A 16,415-nucleotide genomic window follows, 5' to 3' on the forward strand; every position below is an offset into this window, starting at 1 on the left:
CAACAACATTCCATGGAAAGAAAGGCGACAGTGAAGAGAGAACTAGGACATCCATGAGGAAGCCAGTAAAACCACACAATTCAATGAAGACATTTCATTCCCTTTACTAACAAGCTCCAACCCATTCAAAGCACTTATTAGAATTTCAAATGAAAAGCTGAATACTAGGAGCATTGTAAATCAGCTACAAACAGCTTTTAAAACTGTGTCAGGAGAAAATACACATGTAATTTTCTTCTTTTTTTTAATATTGCTTTTTTTTTTTTTTTTTTTTTTCCCCTCAAAGGGTTTGTTTGTTAAGAAGCAGGTACCAATTTATTTTTACGGAGGGAATATGTTTGATTTGGGGAGGAGTGAGGAGGCACAACTGGAGAGATCCTTTAACCTAGGTTGGTAGGAGCTTCCAACATTATTTTCACTTGTGATACAAGCCCCAGGACCTGGGCGATGGGTGCCCTTTCCCAAACAATGAAGCGTTTAGTTTTGTTTTATTTTTATTCTTGCATTGTTTATTTTTTATTCTTTATAATTCTTAGAATTTGAAGCAGAAATGTCACTTACCTGAAGAAAATTGCTAGTCAGACTTCTCCAGTCCAGGAAACCATACTTGTTGACTTGGAACGCTCCAGAAAAAATCAGGGTGCTAGTGGAGCCCTCTCATCAATGGGGCATGTGCTGGAAGAGCACAGAACTCTTCTCAAGAGTCAGAAGGCTGCTGCCTCTTTTGCTAGGATATCCTGTAGCCTCCCATATGTTCATTTCCCTGAGAACGTGACACGGTCACAAGACAGGGACACTTTAGAATTGCTCCTCATTCCCCTCTTCAAATCCCTGGAAAGAAAATAAAAGAAAGAACTTTCTTAATTTGTTAAGTTCTTAAAGTCGCTAGAGACTGGAATCAATTTCCAAATTAAAGAGATTCCTTCCTGCCTGACTGCCTACCTGCCTCCCTTCCTACCTTCTGCAGCACAGGAAGGCCCATGTGGTTACAGAGATCACCTTCCATGCTACACAAAGCAAAAAGATAAACACAAACCAAAGTGTCATTGGTGACTACATCCTCTAGAAAATATCCACAACTGAATCTCTTGGGCAAATGTTACTTTCTTGACAAAGACCACTTACTGCGAAAACAATGGATGATACGTTCCGATAGAAAAGACCACAGGGATCCATGGTTAAAAACAAACAAACAAACAAAAAAACAGGTGCCACTCAAAAATCACAAGCTTTCATCTCTTCTGTTTCAGTTCTAAAAGTAGCTGCCTTGACATCAAAATGAAAATTACAACCTTGAAATGAATGAGGAGCTGCTCCAAGGCCTGGAGAATGGGATCCAGATGTCATCCTATGTTCTATCTGGATGGAAAGATGGAATCAAGCTGCATTTGATAATTTATTTACTTAACCAAAAACTACTAACCATCAACTACTGAAAACCATGTGCATCCCCTTTAGGTATTGATAATTCTCTGCCTACTTCCCTCTCAAATTCTGTAATCACCTTTCAGGCTAAAGTACTTGAATGGTCAGTCAGAGTTTTGCCCCATAAGTTCCCTTCAGTATGGGATAATGGAAGGATCCTGGGCTCTGGAATCAAACACACTGAGAAAGCATTCAGAAAGGAGGAAGTCCATTGATTACTCTGGGTTAGAAATGAAAAGGGACCGCCACATATGGAGGGTAGCTTGTGTTTTTGAGTAGACTGGAAGACCCACTTCTCTTCCTTTTCTGTACCCTCCCACCCCCATAACCAATATGGCTAGAGGATTTTTATTGAGGAAACTACCAGTTTTCTTCCATGGGGTAGCATTTCCCTTGAAACCAGCCTGATGGGCCAAGAGGTAATGAAGAGACACCTCCAGTGGGAGTATAAATCTTGGTCATCGAATATGGACGCCATGAATCTTGTCTTCTTTTCACAGAAGGTTTCTCCCACCAGTAGCAGCCCTTAAGCACCTGGCTTTGATTGCATTATGGGAACTGGAAAGTTTCTTTCCATGTGGATCTGCTCCTTATTAGCAAGACCTTGCAGGAGTTACATAACCTCTCTGAACCTCATTCAGTCACCTATAAAATGAGACAGTAATACCTGCTTCCTGGTGACACCTAAAAGAGATAATGCCTGGAAAATGCTCTGTACACACACAGCCCTAGCTCTTGACGTGTTAGCCTGGTTGGAGTTGCATTCCATTCCAGCTTCCTTCTAGGATTGACACTACCTGAAGAAAAGGGTACTTGAGCTCAGCTGTTGGACAAGTCTTTCTGTTACATTCTAGGTGCTGGTGTCACAGAAAGGTACCTGAACCACTTTGGCTCACATTGTCACAACCCTCATCCACAGTCATTGCCTACTTTGGTAATAGTTATTAGTTTTCCTTTTTCTGTCCCCTCATTAGTCAACTAAAAAATTTATCCTTAGAGAGCTCTCTCTCTCTCCCTCTTTCGAACTTCCTTTTCTTTCTTATTATTTCCCCTCTTCTTCTCTCTTCCTTTTAAACATAATTTTCAGCCCCACAGTAGTTACCTGCTGCATAAGACACACAAGTAAAATCCTTACACCTGAGCTTTGAGTTTCTCTGACTCTCTTGGTTTTTTTCCTTATACTCATCAACTCCCTCTCTTCCTACTGTAGTTCACTTCTCCATGTTTATCATCCCAACCTTTATCCCCCAATCTTTTGTGTATTTTTCCTTCTTGAAAAAAAACCACTCACTCACTGAAAGACATCTAGGTTGTTTCCAGCTTTTTGTTATTATAAGTAAAGTTGTTATAAACATTCACGTACAGGTTCTTACATGGTATACAGGTTTTCATTTCTCTAATGTAAATGTCCAGGAGTACAATTGTTGGGTAGTATAATTACGTGTTCAGCTTTTAAGAAATTCCCAAACTCTTTGCTAGAACAGTTCTATCATTTTGAATTCCCACCAGCAATGTAGGAGTGATTTCTCTGCATCCCTACAAGTATTTGGTATTGTCACTATTTTTTTTTTATTTTATCCCATCTAATAGGTGTGTAATGATAGCTCATTGTGGTTTTAATTTTAATTTAATATTTTTCAAATAGCTAATGATGTTGAACATCTTTCCATGTGCTTATTTGCTATTTGTATATCTTTGGTGAAATGACTCTTGATGTCATTTGCCATGTTCTAAATAGATTGTTTGCTTTTTCTTACTGCTGAGTTTTAAAAGTTTTTATATAGTCTAGAAACTAGTCCTTTGTTGGATATGGGATTTGCAAATATTTTCTTCTACTCTGTAGCTTGTTATTTCATCCTCAAAGGATCTTTCACATAGCAAGAGTTTTTAATTTTGCTGAATCAACTTATCAAGTTTTCCTTATATAGACTGGGCTTTTGCTGTCAACACTAAGAAATCTTTCCTAGCTCTAGAGCCTGAAGACTTTTTCCTATTTTTTCTAAAAGTTTTTATAACTTTATGAATTATATTTAGTTCTGTAATCCACTTTGAATTTTAATTTTTTAAAAAAATTTTTAAAAGATTGTATTTATTCACTTGACAGAGTTCACAAGTAGGCAGAGAAGCAGGCAGAGAGAGAGAGAGGAAGAAGCAGGCTCCCCGCGGAGCAGAAAGCCCGATGCGGGACTCCATCCCAGGACCCTGAGATCATGACCTGAGCCAAAGGCAGAGGCTTAACCCACGGAGCCACCCAGGTGCCTAATTTTTATTTTAAAAACTTAGGTTGAAGTTTATTTAGGTTTGGTCATTGATGTCCATTTGCACCAGCAACGTTTGCTGCAAGGCCATCTTTCCTTCACTGAATTGCTTTTGTATCTTTGTCAAAAATCATTTTGGCATATTTGTGTGGGTCTATTTCTGGGTTCTCTAGTCTTCTCTACTGATGTGTGTGACGATGCCACATAGCATTGATTACTGTAGCCAGAAATGAAGTCTTTATGTTGGGTAGACTGATTTCCTACCACATATTTATTCTTTTTTCAAAACAGTTGTAGCTATTCTAGTTTCTATGAATTTCCATATAAATTTTTGAGTAATTCTGCATATGTTTACAAAAATATCCTACTGGAATTTTTATAGGAATTACACTGAGGAATAAACCAATTCAAGGAAAATTGACATCTTTACCATCTTGAATATTCCAAACCATGAACATAGTACTTCTCTCTATTTATTTAGGACTTCTTTGATTTCTCTTATCAGCATTTGTAGTTTTCAACATACAAGAATTACATGTATTGCTGGATTTACACCTAAGCCTTCATTTTTAAAGCTACTATAAATAGCATTGTATTTTTAATTTTTATTTCCACGTGTTAATTTTTAGTCTATAGAAATATAGTTGGTTCTTATGTATTGTATCTTCTGTTCTGTGACTTTACTAAACTTGCTATTCATTCTAGAAGGTTTTATTATTAATTTTTGTAGATCTCTAAGGATTTTCTATGTTGATAATCATGTCTCATGCAAGTGAAGATGATTTTACTTCTTCTTTTTCAATCTGTGTGCATTTGATTTCTTCTGTTGGCCTTATTGCACTGAGTAGAACGTGCAGCACTGTGTAGAACAGGAATAGTGAGAGTGGTCATCCTTGCCTTATTCCTGATCCTTGGGGGAAAGTATTCAGTCCTTTTATTAAGTAAAATGTTTGCAGGGCACCTAAGCGGTCTGATTCTTGATCTTGGCTCTGGTATTGGCTCTGGTCCCAATTTCAGGGTCATGAGTTCAAGCCCTGCATTGGGCTTCACGCTAGGTATGGAGCCTATTTTTAAAAAAGTATAATGTTTGCTCTAGGGATTTTGTAGATGCTTTTTATAAAGTTGAGCAAATCTCTCTATTCCCATTTTTCTGAGAATTTTTATCATGAACGGGTATTGCATTTTGTCAAATGTTTTCTCTGCCTCAGTTGATACAATCATGCAATCTTTCTTTAGCCTGTTAATATGGTGGATTATATTGTTTGATTTATGAATATGTAAACAGTTTTGCAGTGCTGGAATAAACCCTGCTTGGTTGTGGTATAAAATTCCCTTTGTATATTGCTGAAATGTATTTGCTAACATTTTGTTAAAAATTTTTGCATCTATGTTCATGAGTTATATTGGCCCATAGTTTTTTCTTTCTTTCTTTCTTTCTTTCTTTCTTTCTTTCTTTCTTTCTTTCTTTCTTTCCTTTGTTGTTCTGTATTAGTCTGTTGTTAGTATCAGGATACTATTAACTTTATAAAATGAATTGGGAAGTATTTTTTTCCTTCTTTCTGGATGAAATTATGTAGAGTTGATGTTAATTCCTTAAGCCCTTGGTAGAATTCTGCAGTGAAACCACCAGTTCTGATTTTTCTCTGTTCTTCTAACTCTCCTTCCAGATCTAACTTCCTCAGCTTTTTCCATAAGTGTGCAAATTCTAATGTCTGTAATAAATTCTTTACTTCCTAATACTCTTATCTACTTCCCTGACTGAATCCCGATATCTTAAGTAATCTGGTATTAAACTGAAATAATGATAATAACGATTAATAGTTCTTGAGCATTTAAAACATGTCAAGCACCTGCTATGTACTTTACACGTGTTATTTCACATAAGAAGCCCCATAGGGAAGGCTACATTGTCATTCCAACTTTACAGAAAAGGAAATTGAAATACAGAGAAGTCATCTGTAAATAAACCCACAATAAGGATCTGAAGCAGGACAGAAATCAAACTCTTAGCCACACGGTTCAACTGATGTTCCTTTTCTTGGCATATAATATCTCTTTCAGAAGACCAGGGCATGTGGTGCTGATAGAAAGCATATATTTCAGCCTTAGTCACATCCCTGGCTCCTGGAAAAAATTGTGCTTTTCATCTTGTTTCCCTTCTCTTCACACCCACCCCTTTTCCCATTTTTCTTCTTTTCTCTGCCCTTGGAAGATTTTCCCTCTGGACTTTCCCCCATCTAAATGTCCCCTCACCTCCCTATCACCTTTTGTATAGTTGGAAAGCAAGCAATGCCAACTGATGTGTCTCTTTTAGATTTACCAGGCCCCACATAGGTAAAGCACAGGCCAAAGAGAGGTAGGCACTGGTCAGTGAGATGGCAGGACGTGGCAGTATGTTGAAAGGAATGCACTTGTGAGAACAAGTGGGTATCTATGGGGCCAGGAGACATAAGCCTGCACAGTTACTCTGAGAAATCACCTCTCTTGTTCTGGCTTTTTTGTTGTTGTTGTTCACTTTGGGGTCAGTCCAGTTTTTAATTAGAATGTCTACCCTGCCTTAAAAGACTGTACTAATTCACTAAAATAAACAATACTTTGGATGCAGAAATGAACCTGTAAGCAGATGCAGCCCAGATCCATTCTATTCTGGCGTGTGTGTGTATTTTTTTTCTCTTTTCCCTGAGTGCCTTTGCTTGGTAAAAGCCATCAAATATCATTGTGAATTATTACTAATTTTTTGAACGGCCCTGAAGAATTAAAGAGAGAGAGAGAGAGAGAGAAGGAATAAGAGGAAGAGAGAGAGAAAGAGAGAGGTTAAGCTCAAAGGCAGAGAGAGCGAAATGGACCAGATTATACAAAATTAAAAAGCAAATACGAGCAGACAATTTGTGCCGAGTGATTGCAAGCAATTACAGTCCGGCTTTTCTGGAGGGAAGATAGGGGGAGGGTGTTATTTCAGCTTAAAAGGAGACTTTATTCATTCCTGATCAGCTTCTCCTACCATTCTCTCTTTTATTCTTGGATATCAATTTAAAAAAAAAAAAATCAGCTTTCAGATGTTCCATGTCCACCCCTGCGAATCCACCCCTGGGCAGACAGTGAGAATTTAAGCTTCCAATCGGTTCTTTCTATAGCCCTGAAAACCAATTTGTTCATAAAGAATCAGATAAGGAGGGGGTGAGGGGGGGAACACAACAAGAGCATGTGTTTCTTTTAGAGGAGAGCTTCAATTTTACTGTAATTGTCTAAAGACGGAGCTGCTTTGATCTGAAGAATTATTATTGTGCCTCAAATGCCGGCTGCTAATGTCACAGCTGTGCTGGGGCTCGGTCACGCCAAGGGGCTTGGGGACGAACTGAGTCCCTGACCTGCCTCTGGGTCCTGCTCTCCACGTCTTTCCTTTGTCCACATGGGAAAGTTCGCTTTCCCAGTATGTCCCTTGACCATCAAAGCCCACAGTGCTGTTGGTTTTATTCAGGTGCTTGGGGGAGGTGGGAACATACCGGTGGTGACATAACAGGGGTTGCGGAGGCTGTGCCAGAGTGGAGGCTCTTGCCTTCCTAGGGGCAGGCAGGGCTGGATGGGAACACCCGCGAGAGGTCTGGTGTAGTCACTAGATCGGGAGACCCAGCTGCTCCAGCTCAGTCTCCCAGTGCACACGAGAGCTGTGTGGAGAGAGTTCCAGTGCTTACAAGATACACAGAGAACTACTGGCTGCATTTCTCTGATTTTAATTCTTTGGGTTAATAGTTATTTTCTCTCTTTTTGGCTTATGCTGCACTGAAGCAAAGGGCAGCCCAAGAAGCAGAATTAAACAATTTTCTTTCAAAAGAAGGAAGCCAACAACTATATTTAGGGTCTGAGAGCTGAGGATCTTCAGGGCTTGTGTTTTCCTTGCTGCAGGTTTGGGGGACACGACCAGAGCCCGCATGGCTCCCCATGGTGGATAGGCAGATCCAGCTCAGGGCTGCCGAGAGTCCTATCCACTCCTCCCCTCACTTCCGTGCATCTGGGAAGCCACCTTGCCCATCTCCTCCAGGTTCCCCTGTCTCCTCTGAGGCTTCACCTGGGACTGCACCTGCTCATTCATTTCTCTCTGGCTCCCCATTGCCAACAGCATTGTCTAGACTTCATAACCTAGCACTCACAGCTCCACAGATAAGCTGCCTTTAGACCTTCCTCCAGCTATTACCCTTAGTCCTGCAACATGGGTGATGAGCTTCCCCACTATTCCAGCAAAGTCCCACCTCCAGGTCTTTGCTATGACTTTCCTCCTACCTGGAATACAACCTCTGCCTTCTCTCGCCTTCTCTGAGTCCTTTCTTGGCCCAACTTCTAGTCTGATGTGCAGATGAGATGGATAAGAAAATTATTCCAAATGGACTGTGAAACCTAGTTTAGTGAGAGGAATGAGGGCATGGCCTGTTAGCTCACTTAGGTGAACTAAGGCTGGGGGCTGTGACAACAAGGAGAAGACAGACTGGGAAGAAGAACCCCCCACCCCACCTCCTCTAAGCCAGTGTTTCTCAAACTGGAAGAATGCACACAGCCCTTTGAAAGAAAATGTAGTAAAACACAAGAATATTCATGAACGATTGGGGTCTGAAGATTCTAGTTTGAAAAACATTGCCTTGAAAAACAAACAAAAATGTTGCAATATGAAATATAAATGTAAGCATAACCCTACAAGGCAGTAGACCCACATTCCCCACAAACATCATCTTTTCCTGATACAAAACATACTAGAGGACTTTCATCAGCTGTGCAAACATGGGCCAATTACCTAACTTCTCTGTGCCTCTTTATCTATAAAAGGAAGACAAGTAAAAGTATCTACCTCAAAGTGTTACTGCAAGGATAAAATGAGGTAATACGCATTCATGCAAAGTGCTTGGCACATTGTTGAGTTTTCAGCCAGCAGCAGCTTTAGTCAAACTAATCCCTCAGAAATACAAATCAAAACTACAGAGAGATACCACCTCACACCAGTCAGAATGGCTAAAATTAACAAGTCAGAAAACCACAGGTGTTGGCGAGAATGTGGAGAAAGGGGAACCCTCCTATATTGTTGGTGGGAATGCAAGCTGGTGCAGCCACTCTGGAAAGCAGTATGGAGGTTCCTCAAAAAGTTGAAAACAGAGCTATCCCAGGACCCAGCAATCGCACTGCTATGTATTTACCCTAAAGATACAAATGTAGTGATCCGAAGGGGCACCTGTGCCCCAATGTTTATAGCAGCAATGTGCACAATAGCCAAACTATGGAGAGAGCCCAGATGTCTGTCAACAGATGAATGGACAAAGAAGATGTGGTATATATATAAAATGGAATATTATGCACCCATCTAAAAACCCCCCAAATCTTGCCATTTGCAATGACGTGGATGGAATTAGAGGGTATTATGCTGAGCGAAATAAGTCAATCAGAGAAAGACAATTATCACTGATTGTGGAATTTGAGAAACAAGACAGAAGATCATAGGGGAAGGGAGGGAAAAATGAAACGACGAAACCAGAGAGTGAGACAAACCATAAGAGACTCTTAATCTCTGGAAACAGACTGAGGGTTGCTGGAGGGGAGGGGGATGGGAAGGATGGGGTGGCTGCAGGATGGATACTGGGGAGGGTATGTGCTATGATGAGTGCTGTGAATTGTGTAAGACTGATGAATCACAGACCTATACCACTGCAACAAGTAACACATTATATGTTAATAAACAAACAAACAAAAAGCCCCGAATCCATCTAGGTACCTATCTTATTGTCAGAAAACTCCAAAAGCAAATCCTGAATTCCTCATTCCCTCTTCAACTCCAGGAGGTCTGATATTCTGGGGTTCCCAGAGAGTGAGAGGGAGGACGCTTAGGAGACTGAGGCTCCAACGAAGACAGTCGGTGACACGTCCAAGTCTCAGTTTTGGCTCAGGTCATGATCTGGGGGTTGTGAGGTCAGGCTCCATGCTCAGAGGAGAGTCTGCTGGAGATTCTCTCTCCTCTCTCCCTCTGCCCCTCCCCCTGCTCACTCTCTCTAAAATAAATAAATAAATCTTAAAAAAAAAAAAAAAAAGGCCGAGTTACAACCACAGGAATCTCTAAGTTAAGAAACACAGAGCAAAACCTGAGCTTTGAGCCAAGGGGAGGTGAACTGATTTTCTAGAGTGACATATACAGAATTGCTGGGCAGATGCCCTAAGAAGGGGACAAAGGGAGGCAGGCTTCACTGCAGAGCTTATGGAGGAAGATCTAGTTGAAGAGAATGGAGAAGATTCTGGCTAAGGAGGAATGATCTTTTTACCTCAACAAGCCATGGAAGTAAATGGCAGGAGACAAGCAAGAAAGGAGACCTATAGGGATGAAGGAAATCTGGAGAACAATCTTGGAGCAAATTTAAGAGTAGAGAGGGAGGAGGCAAGATATATCCAGAAGGACAGCATCTCCATCCTCCATTCACTGCCATGTAACTTTGGGTGTTGGAAGAGTTGAGAAAGGTACCTGTGGATCTCTAAGTCATAATTCTTGGCTCTGGAGCACCTGCTCTCCTTCCTTGTAGGGAAATGGGCTTGAACAGAAACAAAGAAGCTACAAAAATGAACAAAATTTAGGGAAGTGGGAAGGAGTCAAGAGAAAGTGTACTGATGCATGCAACTTACTTCAAAATATAATGAAAAAAAAAAACGATGGACTGAAGGATGGGCAAAGGGACAAATAGATGGACTGAGATGAAACAAGTATGCTCCAATTTTCACAGCTGAATGTGGTGAATGTATGAGTGTTCACTGTAAATGTTTTCTTTTCAACTTTATGTGTTCGCCATTTTAATAATAAAAATTTGGGGAAATATAGGTAACAACATCCAAGATAATCATTTCATGTCTCAAGACAAGTTGTCCCTAAGAGGAGTTGGCGCAATATTGAAAGGGTAGATTTTCTTCAACTGTCTCCCCTTACCTTTCAGATGCCCAGTGCTGTCCACACACTCTCCTGGCACTGGACAACCAGCTAAGAATGTCACCTGTAAAGACTGAAGCTAGGAGCCCATACTATGGAATCCATATTTTGCTAGATCTTTCCCAAGGAGTGATACAAGTCTTTAACATCCAAAGAAATAAATCTTAAGTGGAATTTCAGCCAGTGGGGAAGAAACTATAGGCAGCATATCAGTTGGGATTAGATTCAGTTGCAAATGCAGACAGGAAAAAAAAAAGTAATAATTGTGGTAAACAAGATGGAAGTTCATTTCATGATCACATACATAGAGTCCAAATGGAAGTAGCCGGTGACTCTCTACTGTGAACATTTCAAGAACCTTACCTTTTCTAGCTCACTGCTCTAAAACCCCTAAGATATAGAGAGTCCCCCTCTTCGAGGTCCAAGGTGGCTGCACCCAAACTCCAAGAAGCAAGATGATGGCAGGAACAAAGAAGGAACACATCAGCATGCCCAAGCTATCTCTTTAGGAAGGTTCCTGGAAATTGATATGCAAGCTTAGTCACATGTTCACACTTAGCTGCAAGGGGGAATGGGAAATGTAGTTCTAATTCTCAGCTGTATTGTTCCCCACAGAAAAATTATATCAGTTTCTTTATAATTTTAATTTTTTCATTTTTATTAAGTTTTTAATTTTAATTCCAGTGTAATTAACATATGGTGTTATATTAGTTTCAGGTGTACAATATAGTGATTTAACAATTCTATATGTTATTCAGTGCTCATCAAGGTAAGTGTACTTTTTAATCCCCTTAACCAGTTTCACCCACTCCCTCCTCTTACCTCCCCTCTGGTAACCATCACTTTGTTCTCTATGGTTAAGAGTCTACTTCTTCTTTTCTCTTTCTCTCTCTTTCCTTTGTTCATTTGTTTTACTTCTTAAATTCCACATGAGTAAAATCATACGGTATCTGTCTTTTTCTGATCGACTTATTTCGCTTAGCATTATACTTTCTAGCTCTATTCATGTTGTTTCAAATGGCAAGATTTCAGTGTTTCTCTGGTTAAATAATATTCCACTGGTTGTATATACCACATTGTCTTTATCCATTCACCTATCAATGGACTGGTGGGCTGGTTTCATCATTTGGCTATTGTAAGTAATACTGCAATAAACAGGGGTGCATATTTTCAAAGCAGTATTTTTGTATTTGGGGGCAAATACCCAGTAGTGTGATTACTGGATGCTAGGATAGTTCTATTTTTAATTTTCTTGAGGAACCTCCACACTGTTTTCCACAGTGGCTATAACAATTTGCATTCCCACCAACAATGCACAAGGTTCCTTTTCTTCCACATCCTCATCAACACCTGTTGGTTCTTGTGTTTTGATTCTAGCCAGAGAAGTTATGTAACTATGAAAAAAGGGAGAAAGGATTTGCGGGGACAGTTGTCTCTCTCAAAGGCAGGGAGAATGTCTCTCTACAATGTTGCATTCACAAATCTGTAATTTTCTACCGACTCTGTCTTCCCATAGGGTCATCTCTGACCTTACCCATTAACCTCCGTGACAACAGTCTCCTTTCTGGCTTGATCATACAGTGAGGAGGAGAAAGAAATATGAAACTTTGTAATAAATACTTTAGAAATTAATAACCAAAGGGTGGGGTAGGTATTGGCACCATCATGTTAGAGAAAAGAAATGGAGGCTTCCCTAAATGCAAAAGACTGATGAGGACTTCATCTTTAGAGGCCTCTGGTGATGCGCATGGGGACACCGGGCAAGTCTCCCCAGTCTCTCCCACCACTCAGCCCCTCTACCTCCATAAGAAAATTGAAACCTTGAAAAGCACAGAGGCTGCCTGACAGCAGAGGAGTTCTAAACAGGTGCTCTCACCTGGAGGGGAAAACAAGCAACAAAAGCCAAAAGCGGACTTTAGGGAGATAGCAGGAAAACACCAGGCTAAGAAAGGTCAGCCCAGGATCTCTGAGTGTTTGAGGCCTCTGCAAGAAGGAAGGACACGGGCACGGAGGTTAGTGTAGCTCACCGGCATGCATACAATGTCTCGGATCTATTCCAAGAATGAGAATGTAAGTTCTTAAGGTTCTTGAAGAATTTTAAGTTAATCTAGTGTCACAGTCTTCTTGATCCGAGTTTTCAAAGTTGACTACCCACTGAAATCACTCGGGGCTTTTGACAACATACTCATGCCTAGTCTCAACCTCCAAGATTCTGACTTCATTAGTAAAGTTAGGGAGTCACTAGAATCTAGAGTCAGGGTGCTCACACTTCAGTGTGCATATCCATCACCTTGGGACTGCCAAATGCAGATTCTTCTTCACAAGGTCCAGGATAGGACTGAGACCACATTTTAATAAGCTTTCAGGTGATAATGATGCTGCCCATCTTGGGGGTACACCTGACTCTGAGTAGCAAGTCTGACTCTTGCATTTCTCCTACACAGAACGTGCATTTTTGCTATCCTACTAAGGGCTTTGATGCATTGCCTACTTATACCAGGCTGTCTGGAGGCCAGAGGAGATCCACCCCTGTAAAAAAGCCTTCCCTGACAGGGTCCCAGCTCTGCTCCTTGCTGCTTACTCTGCATCTGCCTCCATGTTTAGCATGCCATCCCCTAAGCTGATGATCTAGACTGGCCCATGTTGGATATAGCACATGGCAGGCTACTGGTGCTCAATATGGCTCTTATTAATATTAATAATTAATGCTTAGTGCTAATAAGTAACGGCTTACTAATACCAATAATGACATCGAGAAAACAATGGTAGTCCTACATGGTACAATCTCCTTTGTATACTACCCCCCTCCAAATTATAGTTCTAAATGAGTTTCCAGAATCTTGTTTTGACAGGTACAACCTCACACACAGTCACTTAATAAGACAGCTCTATGGACTGAAATTCCACTTTCAGCAGATACACTTTCAGTGTGGCACACAGGAAATTAAATGTGAAAGTGTCATTAACATGGAAGTTGTGAGTTTAATTCCCTATGCAGGGCGCTGACAAACTGAGATTGTTTATCTATTTTTCATCATGGCTCTGTGTCTCCTATGAGATCCAGAGAATTTCTTAGAATTCAGTCTCTGCCCCCTTTTTCTGAATGAGCATAGGCTTGTAGCTTCAAATTCTATCCTCAGAAACACATATTCTCAGAAGCCAAAGGAGCTAATACAAGCACATCACTAAGAACATGGTTCCATAGCAAGGTCTGTGATTGCTAAAGATGGCATTAGGGGCTAATTCAGAATGCAGAATTTTGGTGTGTGTGTGCGTGCGCGCGCGCACGCGTGCGTGTGTGTGTGTGTGTGTGTATGTGTAGTTTCCTTAAATATTTCTTCTGAGAGGAAGTAATGTAGCACTTAATGCCTAATGACATCTATTAGGGAATTCATTAAAGAAAAACTGATAACAAGATGTGTTATCATAGTCAACAATTAACTGCCATGTAGGAAACTCGATAGCTCTTAGGATGGGTAACGGGAGCGGCTTTGGGGCCTTTCTTACAAAGTGGTAGGTGTGGCCGAGCCGCCCCTCCCTGCAGCCTCACGCTGACTACTGCACCACTTCCAAGTCTGAATCCCATGTAAAGACACGGGCCAAGGTAGGCTCTTCATCCCCTACTCGTGTTACAGCTGGACAAGATGGGCAGCCACTGCAAGACCGCCCTTCCAAATTTCCTCTGTCTTCAGGTCTACCTTTATTTATTTATTTATTTATTTATTTATGGATTTATTGATTGATTGATTGATTGATTTGACAGACATACAGAGATCGCAAGTAGGCAGAGAGGCAGGCAGAGAGAGAGGAAGGGAAGCAGGCTCCTTGCTAAGCAGAGAGCCGGATGTGGGGCTCGATCCCAGGACCCTGAGATCATGACCTGAGCAGAAGGCAGAGGCTTTAACCTACTGAACCACCCAGGTGCCCAGGTCTACCTTTATATACAGGTTCAAATGACTGGGGTAATGGCGGGGAAAGGAGATCTCAGGGGACCCTTTAAGGGTCTGAAGCCCTTGGAGACTAGGCTAGAGGGAAGGCATTTTGCTAGCAGTCTCCCACAGCAGGAGCTCACTTAAAGGAGACTCAAAGGTCTCTCTCTATTCTCCTGGGTGGAAAGGGGCAAAGCTAAGAAGCTGTCTGCCTCTTTGTGCTTAGCCTTGGCCTGGAGAAGACCGTGAAGCCAGCAGAGGCTTCTGAGAGCAGCTAGCATTCTCAGCATGTGAGCTAGCCCCCTTTCTTTGAGAAACCACCCACCCACCTTATGATTCTGACAACACGATGCCCAACCAATCCAGCGGCCTGAGCATTTCAGAACTTCCTCTTGCTTCTTCAGACCCTCATGTCTGGGATGCTCAGATAGTCCCCTGCATACATGGATCCTTCCTCCTAAGTCATCTTTTGGTTTTGATTTAAAGTCCTACTAAATGTTAGAGCCAACAGAGGTTTAAGCCAGCTTTTAACCCCATTTCCTCATTTCACAGATGAGAAAACACCCAGAGCGGATTACCCACAAGCCAGCTGGAACAGGAGCCCAGGCTTTCTGACTCCTAATTCAGAACCCTATTTTTAAAAAAAAAAGAAAGAAAAAGAAAACCACCTCTAAACATTGGGAAACCTAAAAACCCAAAGAAATAGCTCTTGGGTTATCTAGCCTATGGTGGCACAAGGTGAAGTCACTCTTAGCTTGTCTGTAGGCTGCTGTCTCCACTGCACATTCGAATGGAGCCATAAAGCTTCTATTTATTGCCAGAAGCTCCACCACATTGAAAGGACACATTCTCTGCTTCTGTCAGCAATGGGAGAAACAGCACATGGTGTTTTAGATAGATCATAGTTGCCTGAGTCGAGGGGTGTTGTAAAAGTAAGGGGTGTGCTGGTTATTCTGCCTGCCTGTCCAGACCTTCCTGCCAGCCTCCATCCCTCTCCATGCCACTCTGTGTCCTGGGAGACTGACCTCCACTGGCTCACCCCCTGGATTAGCTTGTCCTCCAGCTCACAGTTGGGTTTAACCCATGGGAAGGCCCAGAAGGAGGTCAGAGGTCAGAGTACTGGTTATTCTGGTCCCCTCCGTGCCTCGCCATGGTTTGGGCAGTGGGCTCCACCAACAGCCACAGCTCCCCTTGCAGCCACAGGTCTCACCAGGGACCAGAAACACCGTCTCTCTTTTTGCCACCTCAATCCTCTGAGGTTCTTCATCATCCTTTGTCAGTTCCCTTCACCCTTCACCTTTCACCCTTTATCCTTTACCCTTTACCCTTTGCAAACAGTTCCACTGTCAAACTCTCTTCGGCAGACTAACATGTTGAGCATGCTGGCTCCTCCCTTCCAGAATGCTAACTCTGACAGGGGCCATCCCTGGGGGTTGGGGCACTCCTCACCTCTCTGGGGTACCCGTGGGTGGAACTGTATCATGTAACAATAGCCTACATTCACTGACTTGTGTATAGAGTTGCCTCTATTTCAATAGGGAGAAGGGCCAAAATAAGGCAGGAGGTAATGGGAACCACCAGCAGTTGGAAAAATCTGCCTGACACTTGAGATTCTCCCCGTCCACCTTAGATCATCCCACTCAAGGTCACTGGCCCCACAGTAGGATCACAGGATTCTACTCCCAGTGCCATCAGTGATTTTTTTCTGTGCAACTGGGCAGGTCCCAGCTTCTACCTCTCTAAATCGGTCACATGATTCTGTTCCCTTGCATGCCTGCTAAATATAACGTGTCACTATCTGCAACGTCCAAACTCTACCAACTCATGGTAAGCTGTCTTAAATGCTAAAACAAACAC

The 16,415-nt window shown here is 41.8% G+C and overlaps 1 long non-coding RNA gene across 1 annotated transcript in view; it reads right to left on the bottom strand.

Annotated features, from left to right (window-relative positions):
- Positions 1 to 618: 618 nt before the first annotated feature.
- Positions 619 to 16,415, bottom strand: part of LOC125088360 (uncharacterized) — a 330,481-nt gene continuing 314,684 nt past the window's right edge. The window contains exon 3 of the long non-coding RNA XR_007123696.1: positions 619 to 831. This is a non-coding gene — a long non-coding RNA (uncharacterized LOC125088360). The remainder of the gene's footprint in view (positions 832 to 16,415) is intronic.

Source organism: Lutra lutra, chromosome 17 (genome assembly GCF_902655055.1).
Source record: "Lutra lutra chromosome 17, mLutLut1.2, whole genome shotgun sequence".
Lineage (NCBI taxonomy): Eukaryota > Metazoa > Chordata > Mammalia > Carnivora > Mustelidae > Lutra > Lutra lutra.